The sequence below is a fragment of the Schistocerca piceifrons genome, chromosome 3 (genome assembly GCF_021461385.2).
Source record: "Schistocerca piceifrons isolate TAMUIC-IGC-003096 chromosome 3, iqSchPice1.1, whole genome shotgun sequence".
Lineage (NCBI taxonomy): Eukaryota > Metazoa > Arthropoda > Insecta > Orthoptera > Acrididae > Schistocerca > Schistocerca piceifrons.
This window is the reverse complement of record NC_060140.1, coordinates 852,622,860-852,638,659: the sequence shown is the minus strand read 5'-3', so window position 1 is coordinate 852,638,659 and position 15,800 is coordinate 852,622,860. Positions and strand designations below refer to the sequence as shown.

The 15,800-nt window shown below is 41.0% G+C and overlaps 1 protein-coding gene across 1 annotated transcript in view; it reads left to right on the top strand.

The window, feature by feature from the left end:
- Positions 1-15,800, top strand: part of LOC124789120 (probable flavin-containing monoamine oxidase A) — a 267,938-nt gene that overhangs the window by 204,515 nt on the left and 47,623 nt on the right. The gene's annotated exons all lie outside the window — the stretch shown is intronic.

Here is a 15,800-nt window from a genome sequence, read left to right as displayed (position 1 = left end):
GGGTTTTTCTGCATTCAACTCTGGACTCTTGCGAGTTCTTTATGTTACGGGATGACACAGTCAAACCAGCATTACAGCCGCCTTACTCTGGTCCACACCGAGTAATTGGCTCACACAGACAATACTATGAACATATCATCAATGGCTGTCAGTAGACAGTTTCTCTTCAACATGTGACACTGGCCTGGACGATCAAGGACTCTGTGCCACAACCTCTCCAGTCAAATGCTCCTCCGTCATGCAATGGCTCCGATCTCACACATACTGCCCACTGCCCTGCACCCCACCCTTATCATATATGCACTGAGCCTACATCCTTCAGCATCTCAGTTGTTGCAAGTGATGATATTCTACCCTCACTTCACTCATGCATTGTAAGTGACGATCCACAACCTCAGGCCCAAATACACATTGCATGTGACTTTACCCTGTCGCAAGTGTTGACACCCAATGCATCCATGGAGCGTTCTAGTGCTTACCCTGAACTATGTCATTCCCCTCCTCCCCCCTCAGTACCCCATACATCCACTGTTGATGAAATTTGCATCTCAGTCAATGCCTCTGGGTGTCCAGAAGAGCTTTCCTTACAGCCCCACAAGGGATCCATCTTCCTCCTCCATGTAGGGGATGCTTCACATGTGTCCACACCCACATCACGTATTACCAATCTGCACACAGTCCCTATCCCAAACAGGGTGGATACGGCTGACATTGCTCCAATGTTCAGCGCCAATGGGACAGTCATTATTTGGATCCCCCTCTCCGCCTCTACTTCAATACTGACATCTTCCATGCCCGTCCAGTTCACGCGTGCAGGTCGACCAGTCCATCTCCCCCCCACAGGTTGGCAAACTATACCATCAATAATCCACGCTGCACAGACAGCATGGGCTCTTCACACACACCTTTATCAACCAGAGAGATTCCCACAACACCACTACACAGGAAGACACCCACGGCCTCCCCCCCCCCCCCCCCCTGTGCTCTGCACCCCCAGGGGGGGGGGGGGGGGGGTGACGGCTTTGGTGCGACCATCAGCCGCCAGTAACTACTGCCTGCCAAGTGCAAAGTAAATTGTCTTTGGACTCAGTGTTCTTTGGTCGGTATGTGCTTTTGATCCTGGCATAGATGTTTGAGTTTTTATTGTCTGTAATGTTTTTCCTGTGTTTGGTGTAATTATATGAGCCATAATAAAAGTGCTCAATCACAATCAGTTGGAGTTTTCTGTGCACAGTCAATCATTATAGCTATAAAACCCACAGGGTTGTTTTCTCATCAGACAAGTATGAGGCAACAGAGCATATAGAGGTAAGTAATACTTTTATCATTTATGGAACTACCACCAAAGCAGAGGAGTCATGCTATCAGGCTTTCTATTATAGATTACCTGTTGTTCCAATCCTGAAGAATAGCATACAAAATTTAGATTCTTGTATCTTTATTATTCCATCTTTATGTTAGCATATAGAGCAGATTAACAAATTCAGATAAGTTAATCTACTTTGTTTCTTTGGAGGTACCTCAAAACTAATGGTAGCTACTTCTATAGTAACCTTCAAGATACATATACTTGATTTCAATGGTACAACATGCAGCTGAACATAAAATGTTTGATTTCGATGGCACAACATGCAAGGAAACATAATGTGCTTGATTTAAATGGCACAACATGTAACTGAATGTAACAAGTTTGCTTTCATTGGCTGCCTCACAATCCTGATCATATAAATCCTCCCATCCACCACCGGCTTTTTTGAACTGCACAGATAGGAGTTACCCTTACAACACATTCTCTGCTCCTGGAATCATTCCAGCCTCAACTTACAGTAACTTATTGTCTGCACACCCTCCACCCAACTGTTTCCACCCCCTCTATCATGTCACCTTCTCACAATTCACATCCACTCACCCTCATTGTCCACTGCTCTCTGCCAATGTGCTCACCAGCCTTTTCCCCTTCTCTGCTGCTCTCCTTTCCACTCCCTGTTTGCCTCCCTCCCCCATCCCAGTCTCCATCACCTACAGCCTCATGACACCATGCCTAGCAGCCATCTCCTGCCACCGCAAGCCCCTATACTCTCTGCCAGTCAGCATATCCTGCTATCTGCCCCTCTTCACTGTCCCTTTCCACATTATTTCTCCCATTCCATGCGTGTAGTTGCGTTCTGGCCTGAGCAGTCAGAGATATCTGTTATGTGTGTGTGTGTGTGTGTGTGTGTGTGTGTGTGTGTGTGTGTGTGTGTGCGCGCGCGCGCGCGCGCGCGCGCGCGCGCGCGTGTGTGCTTGTGTTTGTTTTCTGATGACAGCTTTGGCTGAAAACTTAATGTGTCACGTATTTTCGTTATGCCTGACTGCAAGTCAGTGTGTCACCTTTATGGCAAGTAGTAATCTATCCTTTGCTTAACTGTCGATATTCCAACCTGGACTTTCCACTGTTTGAAAACACAGAACTCTTATCATTGTCTGTCTGCCACACATATTGCACCAAAAACTATTTGATGCAATTAGCATTTGTGAACAATAATATCCGATAAGCTGTTTTCTCTAAGAGCTTTTAGAACTTTCAATGAGTCAAAACTATGTTAGTGTGTTTTCCATCTTTAAATTATTCGTCACATTTAGTTTATTGAATGTTTCAGTGGTGATTTGGTGGGAGAATCTGAAACATGATACCCATGTGACTATAAAGGCCTTTACCACTGTATCTGGGGTTATGTCAGGCAGAGGTACTGCTTCAGGTCACCAAGTGAAGTGATTGATGATAGTAAGGAGATACCGGTGGCCATAGGATGATGGTGGGAGATGTACAATATCCGTACATATGTGAAAAAGCAATAGTCCACTCAGGAGAAGGAAGCGATGGGGTGTACACATGCCTGCCTATGTTATAGCACAGGCACGGGACATAGGCATGGGCCCAGTTGGTGCAGCCCCACTGGATATTGGGCCAAACAAAATGCAGAAGATATGGCTGGACACATTCCCAGGGGAAGCTGAGTGGTCGACATTGGCACAAATGACACACCTGCTGGGCTCGTGGGCATTGGTATCTTGTGAGGTTACAGGTTGAGACATTTATTTATGTCATTTTGCAGCTTTAGGAGCTCCAGGTTGGCAACCTGGGTGCTGGCAAAGGCCGCGTAGTTGAGGGAAGCTGTAAGGGCATATAATCGGCTAAGGCAACTGGGGACTATGTGACTATCTTCTCTATTCTGGCCATGTGCTAGACATCAGTGATGAATTGTACAATATACTCCTGCTGTCAGAATTGGTGGAGTGAGATCTGCATGCTCTCTTTGCAGTATAAACCTGTTGTCAAGGGGTGGGGGGTGGGGGGGGGGGGCAGTGGTCTGTAAAATATCGTGAAATGGTGTCCCTCCACTGAGGGGTGGAAATACCTAACTACCTCATACACAGCAAGCAGCTCACAACCATATGCAAACCATCACTGTTACAGCTCCATAAGCTTCACCAAGGAAAATATCGGGGACTGCCAAGTCCTTTCAGTGTGTTGCTACAGGACTAAGCCTGTGGCAGACTGGCTGTCATCAGCGACAATTGCTAGTGGAGCAGTGAGGTGGGTTAGCACTAGGAGGGCAGCTTGCAAGACCTTGCACTTTGTTCATTCAAAACTGCTCAACATTTGCGCTGTGCAGAAAATGGGCCTGTTGCCTTTTGTGTGCCATGCAGCCATGATTGGCACTTGCACTGTTGCAGTGTCCTTTAGGTGGTGGCTGAAAAAATTTGCTATCCAAAGGAACCTCCAGACTTTTTGTATGTAGTGGGATGTGGGAATTCATACAAAGTCCGGACTGTTTTGTTGAGGGGGTGAGAGCCTGCGGATCATATACTACGACCCAGGAAGCCAATCTCTGGGACACCAAAAAGGCACTTCTCCAGGTTGATAATGACACCAGCCTCCGGTACAGAAACCAGATGGCAGTTATAAGAGTCGAGGGACATGAAAGGGAAGCATTGGTTGGGAAGGGAGTGAGACAGGGTTGTAGTCTCTCCCCCATGTTATTCAATCTGTATATTGAGCAAGCAGTGAAGGAAACAAAAGAAAAATTTGGCTTAGGTATTAAAATCCATGGAGAAGAAATAAAAACTTTGAGGTTCACCGATGACATTTTAATTCTGTCAGAGACAGCAAAGGACTTGGAAGATCAGTTGAATGGAATGGGCAGTGTCTTGAAAGGAGGGTATAAGATGAACATCAATAAAAGCAAAACAAGGATATTGGAATGTAGTCGAATTAAGTCAGGTGATGCTGAGGGAATTAGATTAGGAAATGAGACACTTAAAGTAGTAAAGGAATTTTGCTATTTGGGGAGCAAAATAACTGATGATGGTCGAAGTAGAGAGGATATAAAATGTAGACTGGCAATGGCAAGGAAAGTGTTTCTGAAGAAGAGAAATTTGTTAACACCGAGTATAGATTTAAGTGTCAGGAAGTCATTTCTGAAAGTATTTGTATGGAGTGTAGCCATGTATGGAAGTGAAACATGGACGATAAATAGTTTGGACAAGAAGAGAATAGAAGCTTTTGAAATGTGGTGCTACAGAAAATGCTGAAGATTAGATGGGTAGATCACATAACTAATGAGGAAGTATTGAATAGGATTGGGGAGAAGAGAAGTTTGTGGCACAACTTGACTAGAAGAAGGGATCGATTGGTAGGACATGTGTTGAGGCATCAAGGGATCACCAATTTAGTATTGGAGGGCAGCGTGGAGGGTAAAAATCGTAGAAGGAGACCAAGAGGTGAATACACTAAGCAGATTCAGAAGGATGTAGGTTGCAGTAGGTACTGGGAGATGAAGAAGCTTGTACAGGATAGAGTAGCATGGAGAGCTGCATCAAACCAGTCTCGGGACTGAAGACCACAACAACACCAACATTTACACTTTATAGATAATGGTATATCCCCCATAATTCACCTGCCAAAAGTGATGATGCTAATGGTCAGTACCATTTAGGAGATTCATCTAAGTTTTGTAGCCTATCTCCCAGCATATGTTTGCTAATTTTTGTTGTTTGCCCAATACAAATGTAACCCTATTTCATTTGCTACACACAAGTCTCCTATTGTTTATGAATTAATTATTCTATCAAATCACTTTTAAAGTATAGGATAGTCAAAAGTAATTACAGTTTTAAAGCAGATAGGGGAAAGGATAAGAGACTGCTATACAGAAATCTAAAGCAGAAGAAATACAGCAGATAGCTTGATACTTTATAGACATCAGTCTGCTAAATTCACACAAGATGTGAATTTATCTCAGACATGTTTCATAGGACACATATCTTATAATCATATCTATGTTATACAGACCTTTTTTTCACTCAAGGCATCTGTTAATAAAATAGTCTTTGGATGTGGAATTCCTAAAATTCTGCATAGACCTCCATAATGTTGGAAAACCCACTTGTTTTTTTCTTTAATTGTGAACTAGGATGAAAAGCTTTCTCTAGCACAATGTCATTTAGTTTAAAATTTGGGTCACATGGCTTAAAATTATGTTCTCAAACTTGAAACTGTGCTTGTTGTTTTAGATGCTTTTCTACCTTTGCTTGTAAATACTATTATTTACCTCCTTTATATTTTTAATAAATGAGAAAAAATATTACAACATTAAAAACAATCATTTCCCCTTAAAAACTATCGGCCAGTGAAAGATGTACAAGTGTCTGAACTTAAATTTTGACCTTGTTGATATCATCACATCTGCTTAGGCTGTTTATTTATTTATTAATTTATTTATTTAGCAACTGTAGAATCACATTCATGATACTGGACTTGTCAAGTATGAAACAGTATAAAATATTACATATGTACACCACGTACAAAATCTTATCATTTGTATCAACACATCTTTATAACAAAAACATTATTCTACTTAATTAGATTATAAACTATTAAATACCAGTATTTTAGTTAAATATTCATAGTAACACAAGGAACAAAAGTTAGGTGCATAATTAGATACATACAAGGATGAAAGAAGTTTAGTTTTATCTAAGAATGGTTTGATAATTATGAATTTTTGTTTAGAGAGTTATGAAGCAGACAAATTTGACCAAAATTCCAGGTGTTCACTAATGCTGTAGAAGCTGTTGATTATTAGTAGATTTTTTAGTTCTTTTTTAAATGTGTTAATGTTTGGTATTTTTTGATGTTATCTGGCAATACACTGTAAAGAATTTTTGGTTTGTAAACAGTACTCTCCTGATATATTGATTTTCTGTGCACATCCCTATGATAGTCATCACTGTTTCTTATTTGATAATTGTGAATCTCACTATTCAAAGCTGAAACATGATGGTTTTTAATGAAGCAGATACTTTCAAATATGATTTTTAATTCCTTAAAGATACCTTTACATGATGCTCTGCAAGGAACATCACTTATTAATCTTACAGCTTTCTTTTGAAGCTTAAATGCCTGCTTTGCAAAAGAAGTATTTTCCCAGAATACTATACCTACTATGCATGTATGCATAATAAGCACTTAATAGTGTTTCACTATTGCAGCAGTCTTTAAGTATTCTTAACATGAAACAGTACTTGCTTAATTTTTTGTTAAACATTTCTAAATGTTTTCCCATCTTAGATGCTCATCCAACGATAATACTAAAAAAATTATGTAATTTCATAGCTAAATTTGGCTATTCAATAATGTGAATTTTAAATTGGTACTATTTTTGTTCCTTATATGGTTGAAGTTCATCCACACAGTTTTCTTGTCACTGACAACCAAACAATTATCTTTAAACCATTTTTCTGCCACGTCTGCTGTTTTGTAGACTGTTTGCTGCATTTCATAAACATTCTTCCCTTTTATAATAAAGCTGGTACCATGAGCAAATAATATAGTATCAGGTGTCTTTAATGACAACCAAGAACAACAATGGTCCTAAAGTTCATTTTATGGGCAGGATATGCCAGTTGTGATATTGGCCTGCTCAAAGTCTGGATCTGATATTTCACTATGCAATCTTCATTATTTAAATCTTTGACTTCACCAGCCATATCCTTTATTACTGTGAGGTACACCTCATATGGAATGATTCTTGGTGCACTTCACTAGAAAATCCATCCATATCTGGGGTATGGATAAACTTTAAGTCTATCCTTACAACAATTCCATTAAATAATCCATTACTTGTTAATATATACAATACAATGACATTGCTCAGCATTCTCACCCCTTCACTGACCTTTCTATCAAAAACTGTCTGTCTTACAGCTTATAACAACAGAGTTACTAGCTTATGCACATTTATTCATAACTTAACTGTTCAGCTGAACATTCATTTAGGTAGGAATTGCTATCATAATAACGCTTAAAACCAACATACAACTCAGTGTAACCAATATTAACCATGATTTCCAAACATAATTTACCCACAATGCGTGTAAAACTTAAATATTCATCTAAGTATTCATTGGAGTTCAGATATTTCTCAGAATCTGGCATACAATCATCATACATTATAACATACCCACTGGAACACAGAAATTCATTTCTAACTGTGTTGATATTACCATAAACTTATTTCTTTAGGTCCTCTGTAACTTTACCCCTATTTTTATATATGTGCAATTCTAAGACATTTGACTCCTTAATTATTTTATTTATACTTAGGTTCAATAATTTGTTCTCCATTCTCTCTGTTTCTGCAGTAGAATGAAGCATACCAACAGACGATTCAGTCTTTTCTCATACTCTATGATGGATTAAATCAGCTACATACTTTTCCAAGCTAGCAAGTGTAGAGTAACCACATCTGATTCCTTACTGAGGTCGACATACACTTTTTACATAGTTGTTTAATTAATTAGATAAAAAAAGACTCAGTCTTTCCTTCTCATCCCGTACAGTAAGTCTCCTTGACCTGTCACTCTGGGTGACTTTCCTGAAATCTACCCTTTTCCTTAGATCTCTCCAGTCCTTTTGCTTCGCCCCTCTTCCTTCCCCATCAGCTCTTCTGCCAGAAGAAGGAGCCACTGGCTCCGAAAGCTTGCCAATTACAACCATCTTTTATGTGTGTGTTCAACGGCTGCTTGGTGAGTAGATTTTTTATCTGTCTAATTAAATACTTTTTACATTGTTTATTTTGACATCTTGTGAAAACCTAGGCTCAGTAAAGGATGACTAGACCTCCACAAACCAGACAGTTACCAGATCCCCTGCCAGTGTTACATATCATACACTGTGGAAACTGTTTGCACAGTAGAAGATGGGCACCATGAACATAAACCAGATGAGATGTGGCTGACCATAGCATAAAAACTGGCCATTCTATGGATTATGAAAACGCCAAAATACTTAGGCAATTGTCCTCCTCCTGGGATTACGTAATTAAAGAAGCCAGACTGCAAGAAGCCCGACTGCAAGATGGTCCAATTAACAAAGACAGTGGTCTGCAGCTTAGTCAGGCATGGAACCCTGCTGAACCTGGAAAGGAAGAGGCATTCCCAGTTGGTGGTGTCCACACCCGATAGTGGTAGCACGTACACTGCAGGCCAGAGTGGGGACTGAGGCTCTGCTTCCCCCACCACCGCCACTATCCACAGTGGTCTGTGAGGACAGCATACAGAGCAAGGTGGTGGAGGGGATAATGGCCAGCATATATAGGATGCTGAGAGGAGCAGCACAGGATTCATCAGGGACCACCTGAAGATGGCAACATGTGTTTTTGCTGAAATATCATGCAGGAATTGTGATGTGACCCAGCTGGACACCTGCAAATTCTATAAATTAGAGATGCACTGGGGAAATATCATATCATAAATCTCACTGTTTAATTACCTCAGCATTTCGTTCCTTTGTTAAGGTGGAAAGTGTCATTGGCAATTGCAATTTTTTATTTTGAATTTCTAGTTCTTCCTGGCTTGGCTCATTGATGTGCTGCTCGAGATTGGTATGCGGTTGCCAGAGTGTGGTATCAGTTGCTTTTATTCATTTTATTTTTTAATTCTGAACCCTGTTCTTGGACAATGGAGTTTAACTCAGTCTTTATTTCCTTTAACTCGGTCTCTGGAGATTTCATACTTTAATTATTTGCATCTAGTTTAATGTTTAAGTTTTCACTGAAAGGATTAAACCACTCAGGGATGTTAGCATCCACATTTCTTGTCACAAGTGGCATGCAATATCTGCAGTAACACATGTTTAATTAAACTTAGTTTAATACTGTAATAATGTTTACCATCACACTGTAGTGCAATGACAAACTCTGGTTGTGAAACACACACATAAAAGACTGTTGTGATTGGCAAGCTTTCATAGCCAGTGGCTCCTTCTTCAGGCAGAAGGGTTGTAGGAGAAGGAAGAAGGGTGAAGGAAAAGGACTGGAGGGATCTAGGAAAAGGGGTAGATTTTGGGAAAGTCACCCAGAACTGCAGATTAGCGGAGACTTACCATGCAGGATGTGAAGAAAAGACTGATTGTTGGGGACTGCATCAGACAAGATTTGAAAACCTGAGAGCTTAAAGGTGGAAGACAGGGTGACATGCAAGACAGAGATTACAGGAAACTAAAACGGAATGAAGCAAAGAGTAATTCCAGTGAAGAAAAGCTGAGATGGAAGAAATTAATGTAAATTAAGTCCAGGTGGATGGTGAGAACCAAGACCATGTTGTAGTACTAGTTCCCACATGTGGAGTTCTGAGAAACTGGTATCTGAGGGAAGAATCTAGATGTCAGGTATGGTGAAACCGGCACTGAGGTCACGTATATCATGTTGTAGAGCATGCTCTGCAACAGGATATTGTGAGTTGCCAGTATATACCCTCCCTCTGCCTATGCCCATTCATCCTAAATGATAATTTGGTGGTAGTCATGCCGATGTAGAAGGCTGAACAGTGTTTAAATAATAGCTGGTATATGACATGTGTCATTTCACAGGGGGCTCTCCCTTTGATAGTGTATGTTTTGTCAGTTACAGGGCTATTATTGGTGGTGGTAAGAGGGTGCGTAGGGCAAGTCTTGCAGTGGGGACGGTCCAGGGGTAGGAGCCATAGGGCAGGGAGATGGGTGCAGAATCGCACATTTCATATGAGTTATGGGGGAGGCTGTACCATTATAGTCCGACAAGAATATTGCGGAGATTGGGAGGGGGACAGAAAGCTATTCTAGGTGTGGTGGGCAAAAATTCAGACAGAATGGATCTCATTTCAGGACATGATTTTAGGAAGTCATGACCCTGTTGAAGTAGCTTATTAACACATTCAAGACCAGAATAATAATACTGAGTCACCAAAGGTGTTCTCTGAAGTTGTTTTGTGGAGGGATCAGCAGTACCAGGACTGGATGTGATGACCCAAAAAATCTGCTTTTTAATTAGACTGGTGGGGTAATTACATGCAGTGAAGGCTGAGGTGGGAATGTTGGTGTATTGCTGTAAATAGTCTGCATTCGAACAAATACATTTGCCTTGGATGCCAAGGCTGTATGGGAGGGAACATTTGGCATTGAAAGGACGGCAACTGTCAAAATAAAAGTACTGTTGTTTATTGGTAGGTTTCATGTGGATGGAAGTGTGTAGCTGGCCTTCGGTGAGGATGAGATCAACATCAAAAAAAGTGGCATGGGATTCAGAATAGACCATGTGAAATTTAATTGGGAGAAAGTATTCAGACATTCTGGGAATTTTAGTAGGTCATCCTCACCTTGAGTCCATATGTTAAAGATGTCATTAATGTATCTAAACCAAACCAGGAAAGCCCCTTCCAAGCGACCGATGAAAAGGTTGGCATAGGAAGGAGCCATCCTGGTACCCATGGCCATACCCCTCAAAGGGGAAGTAGTTATTGGTAAATATAAAGTTGGTTAAGGTGAGTAGGAAGGATGTCATAGGTTTGGAATCAGGTGGGTGCTGACTGAGGAAATGTCCAGCAGAAGATTAGATTAGATTAGATTAATACTAGTTCCATGGATCATGAATACGATATTTCGTAATGATGTGGAACGAGTCGAAGTTTCCAATACATGACATAATTAGGTTAATTTAACAACATACTTCAGTTATTATAACAACTTTATTTTTTTGTGTTTTTTTTCTTTATTTTTTATTTTTATTTTTATTTTTTTTATATTTTTTTTTTGTTTTTTTTTTTCCTTTTTTTTTCTTAATTTATATCTAAAAATTCCTCTATGGAGTAGAAGGAGTTGTCATTCGGAAATTCTTTTAATTTCTTCTTAAATACTTGTTGGTTATCTGTCAGACTTTTGATACTATTTGGTAAGTGACCAAAGACTTTAGTGCCAGTATAATTCACCCCTTTCTGTGCCAAAGTTAGATTTAATCTTGAATGGTGAAGATCGTCCTTTCTCCTAGTATTGTAGTTATGCACACTGCTATTACTTTTGAATTGGGTTTGGTTGTTAATAACAAATTTCATAAGAGAGTATATATACTGAGAAGCTACTGTGAATATCCCTAGATCCTTAAATAAATGTCTGCAGGATGATCTTGGGTGGACTCCAGCTATTATTCTGATTACACACTTTTGTGCAATAAATACTTTATCCCTCAGTGATGAATTACCCCAAAATATGATGCCATATGAAAGCAATGAGTGAAAATAGGCGTAGTAAGCTAATTTACTAAGATGTTTATCACCAAAATTTGCAATGACCCTTATTGCATAAGTAGCTGAACTCAAACGTTTCAGCAGATCATCAATGTGTTTCTTCCAATTTAATCTCTCACCAATACACACACCTAAAAATTTGGAATATTCTACCTTAGCTATATGCTTCTGATTAAGGTCTATATTTATTAATGGCGTCATACCATTCACTGTACGGAACTGTATGTACTGTGTCTTATCAAAATTCAGTGAGAGTCCATTTACAAGGAACCACTTAGTAATTTTCTGAAAGACAGTATTGACAATTTCATCAGTTAATTCTTGTTTGTCAGGTGTGATTACTATACTTGTATCATCAGCAAAGAGAACTAACTTTGCCTCTTCATGAATATAGAATGGTAAGTCATTAATATATATTAAGAACAACAAAGGGCCCAAGACTGATCTTTGTGGAACCCCATTCTTGATAGTTCCTCAGTTTGAGGAATGTGCTGATCTTTGCATATTATGAGAACTGCTTATTTCAACTTTCTGCACTCTTCCAGTTAGGTACGAATTAAACCATTTGTGCACTGTCCCACTCATGCCACAGTACTTGAGCTTGTCTAGCAGAATTTCATGATTTACACAATCAAAAGCCTTTGAGAGATCACAAAAAATCCCAATGGGTGGTGTTCGGTTATTCAGATCATTCAAAATTTAACTGGTGAAAGCATATATGGCAGTTTCTGTTGAAAAACTTTTCTGGAAACCAAACTGACATTTTGTTAGTACTTCATTTTTACAGATATGTGAAGCTACTCTTGAATACATTACTTTCTCAAAAATTTTGGATAAAGCTGTTAGAAGGGAGATTGGACGGTAATTGTTGACATCAGATCTATCCCCCTTTTTATGCAAAGGTATAACAATAGCATATTTCAGTCTATCAGGGAAAATGCCCTGTTCCAGAGAGCTATTACACAGGTGGCTGAGAATCTTACTTATCTGTTGAGAACCATATACATGGGGGTGTTGTTATAGAGGGAAGTGGCATCATTCTTGACAAGCAAGGTGTGTGGTGGCAGTGGGATGGGCACAGATTTCAGACAATCTAGGAAATGGTTGGTATCTTTGACGTAGGAGGGGAGTTTTTGTACTATGGGTTGCAGGAGTTGATCAACTAAGGCAGATATACGCTTGGTGGGTGCTTTGAATCCAAGATGATTGGGTTTGTGGATCTTAGGAAAAAGGTAGAAGGTGGAGGGTGCATGGTTGGGTGGGGTGAGAAGTTCTATGGACTGAGGTGTTAGTCCTTGTGAGGTGCCCGAGGTTTTAAGGAGGGACTGCAGGGCAGTTTGGATCACAGGGATGGGATCTTGATGGCAGATGCTGTATGTAGAGGTGTCAGACAGCTGGCGTAGACCTTCGCTAACATACATCTTTCGGTCAAGAACTACAGTGGTAGATCCTTTGTCTACTGGGAGGATAATGATGGAGTCATCAGCTTTCAGGGAACATAGGACTTGGAGTACTGCAGGGGACAGGTCAGGGTCATGTGGTAGGGACCCGAGGAAGGGTTGTGAGGCAATGCTGGATGTGAGGAATTCTTGAAAGGCTTGTAAGAGATGATTATGAGGTAGTGGTGGCGGATCAAGTTGGGATCATAGTCTGAACTGTTCAAGGCTCAGTTCAATGTCATGTTTGCTGTTGGAAAGGTTTTGGGGTTGGGTTGCAAAGTGGTATTTCCAATGGATATTATGTGTGAAGGAAAGGAGGTCCTTCACCAAAGCAGCATGATCAAATGCGGGTTTAGGGCTGAAAGTGAGGCCCTTAGACAATACGGACAATTCAGGAGGGAAGAGTGCATTAGATGAGAAGTTAAGGACATTGTACTGTTGTGATTGGTTCTTGGGATTATGGGTTGCTCTAGGCCTGAGAGGCAGTGCTGAAGGCTGTGGGGTGTTAAGGAGATTGGCCAAGCTTGGTTTGTAGGAGAGGAGTGGTGGTTGATGGTGTGCCTGTTTAGGGAGATGCAGAGGGACAGGAAGGGAAATACCATTGTTCAGGTAATTTAGGAGAAGGTGGGATAGCTTTTTGAGGTGAAGTTGTTGCAGTGTGATGTTGGCTTGGCAGATGATACCATTCAAGGAAACATGAGGGGCAGATAACTGCAGGATTTTATAGAAGTAGAGAAGTTTGGTAGAGTGGAAATTTGCTGATGAGGCATGTAGGTCACAGATTAACTGGACAAGAGCAAGATATTTCTGTATTTGAAACTGCAAAAGAGCCTGGTGTAGGGTAGGATTGCATCCACAAATGGGGACTTTCAATGTTAGGCCTTTTGGAGTAACTCCAAGGGACAACCAGGTTTCAAGAAACAAAATGTGGAACCTTAGTTTTGCCAGTCCACAGGAATGTTTTAGAAAGGAATGGATGAAAAATGAGATTGGATTCATCATGGCAAGACAGGACAGTTTGGAGAGTTAAAAGTCGTGGGAGTGGCAAAAAAAATAAATACGTAGAGAGTGGAAAAGACTGCCCCACTGCAAGACTTGGCCTATGCACCCTCCTACCACCACCTGTATACTATGTGATCAAAAGTATCCGGACACTCCCAAAACCATACATTTTTCATATTAGGTGCATTGTGCTGCCATCTACTGCCAGGTACTCCATATCAGCGACCTCAGTAGTCATTAGACATAGTGAGAGAGAGCAGAACGGGGTGTGGGAGAGAGAGTGCTCTGCGGAACTCATGGACTTAGAATGTGGTCAGGTAATTGGGTGTCACTTGTGTTACACGTCTGTATGCATGATTTCCACACTCCTAAACATCCCTAGGCCCACTGTTTACGATATGATAGTGAAGTGGAAACATGAAGGGACACGTACACCACAAAAGTGTACAGGCTGACCTTGTCTGTTGACTGATAGAGACTGCCCACAGTTGAAGAGCATTGTAATGTGTAATACGCAGACATCTATCCAGACCATCACACAGGAATTCCAAACTGCATCAGCATCCGCTGCAAGCACTGTCACATGTAGACAGGAGGTGAGAAAACTTGGATTTCATGGTCGAGCAACTGCTCATAAGCCACACATCACACCAGTAAATGCCAAAGGACACCTCACTTGGTGTAATGAGTATAAACATTAGACAATTGAACAGTGGAAAAATGTTGTGTTGAATGACAAATCTACACAATGTGGTGATCCAATGGCAGGGTGTGGGTATGGCGAATGTCCAGTGAATGTCATCTGCCAGTGTGTGTAGTGCCAACAGTAAAATTCGGAGGGCAGTGGTGTTATGGTGTGGTTGTGTTTTTCATGGAGGGCGATTGCACCCCTTACTGTTTTGCATAGCACTATCACAGCACAGGCCTACATTGATGTTTTAAGCACCTTCTTGCTTTCCACTGTTGAAGAGCAATTTGGGGATGGTGATTGCATCTTTCAAGATGATTGAACACCTGTTCACAATGCACGGCCTGTGGTGGAGTGTTTACATGACAATAACATCCCTGTACTGGACTGGCCTGCACAGAATCCTGACCTGAATCCTATGCAACACTTTTGGGATGTTTTGGAACAATGACTTCGTGCCAGGCCTCACTGACCAACATCAATATCTCTTCTCAGTGCAGCACTCTGTGAACAATGGGCTGCCATTCCACAAGAAAACTTCCCGCACCTGATTGAACATATGCCTGCGAGAGGGGAGCCTGTCATCTAGGCTAAGGGTGAGCCAACACCATATTGAATTCCAGCATAACCAATGGAGGGTGCCATGAACTTGTAAGTCATTTTCAGCCAGGTGTCCGGATACTTTTGGTCACGTAGTGTAATAGCCCTGTAACTGGCAAAACATACACTATCAAAGGGAGAACCACCTGCAAAATGACACATGTCATACACCAGTTATTATGTAAACACTGTTCAGCCTTTTACATTGGCATGACTACCACCAAATTATCAATTAGGATGAATGGCATAGGCAGACGGTATATACTGGCAACTCGCAATATCCTGTTGCAGAGCACACTCTACAACATGACATTTGTGACCTTGGCACCTGTTTCATCATATGTGCCATCTGGATTCTGCACTCAGACACCAGTTTCTCAGAACTCTTCAGGTGGGAACTAGCACTACAACATGTCATCGGTTCTAGCCACCCACCTGGCCTTAATTTACATTAATTTCTTCCATCTCAG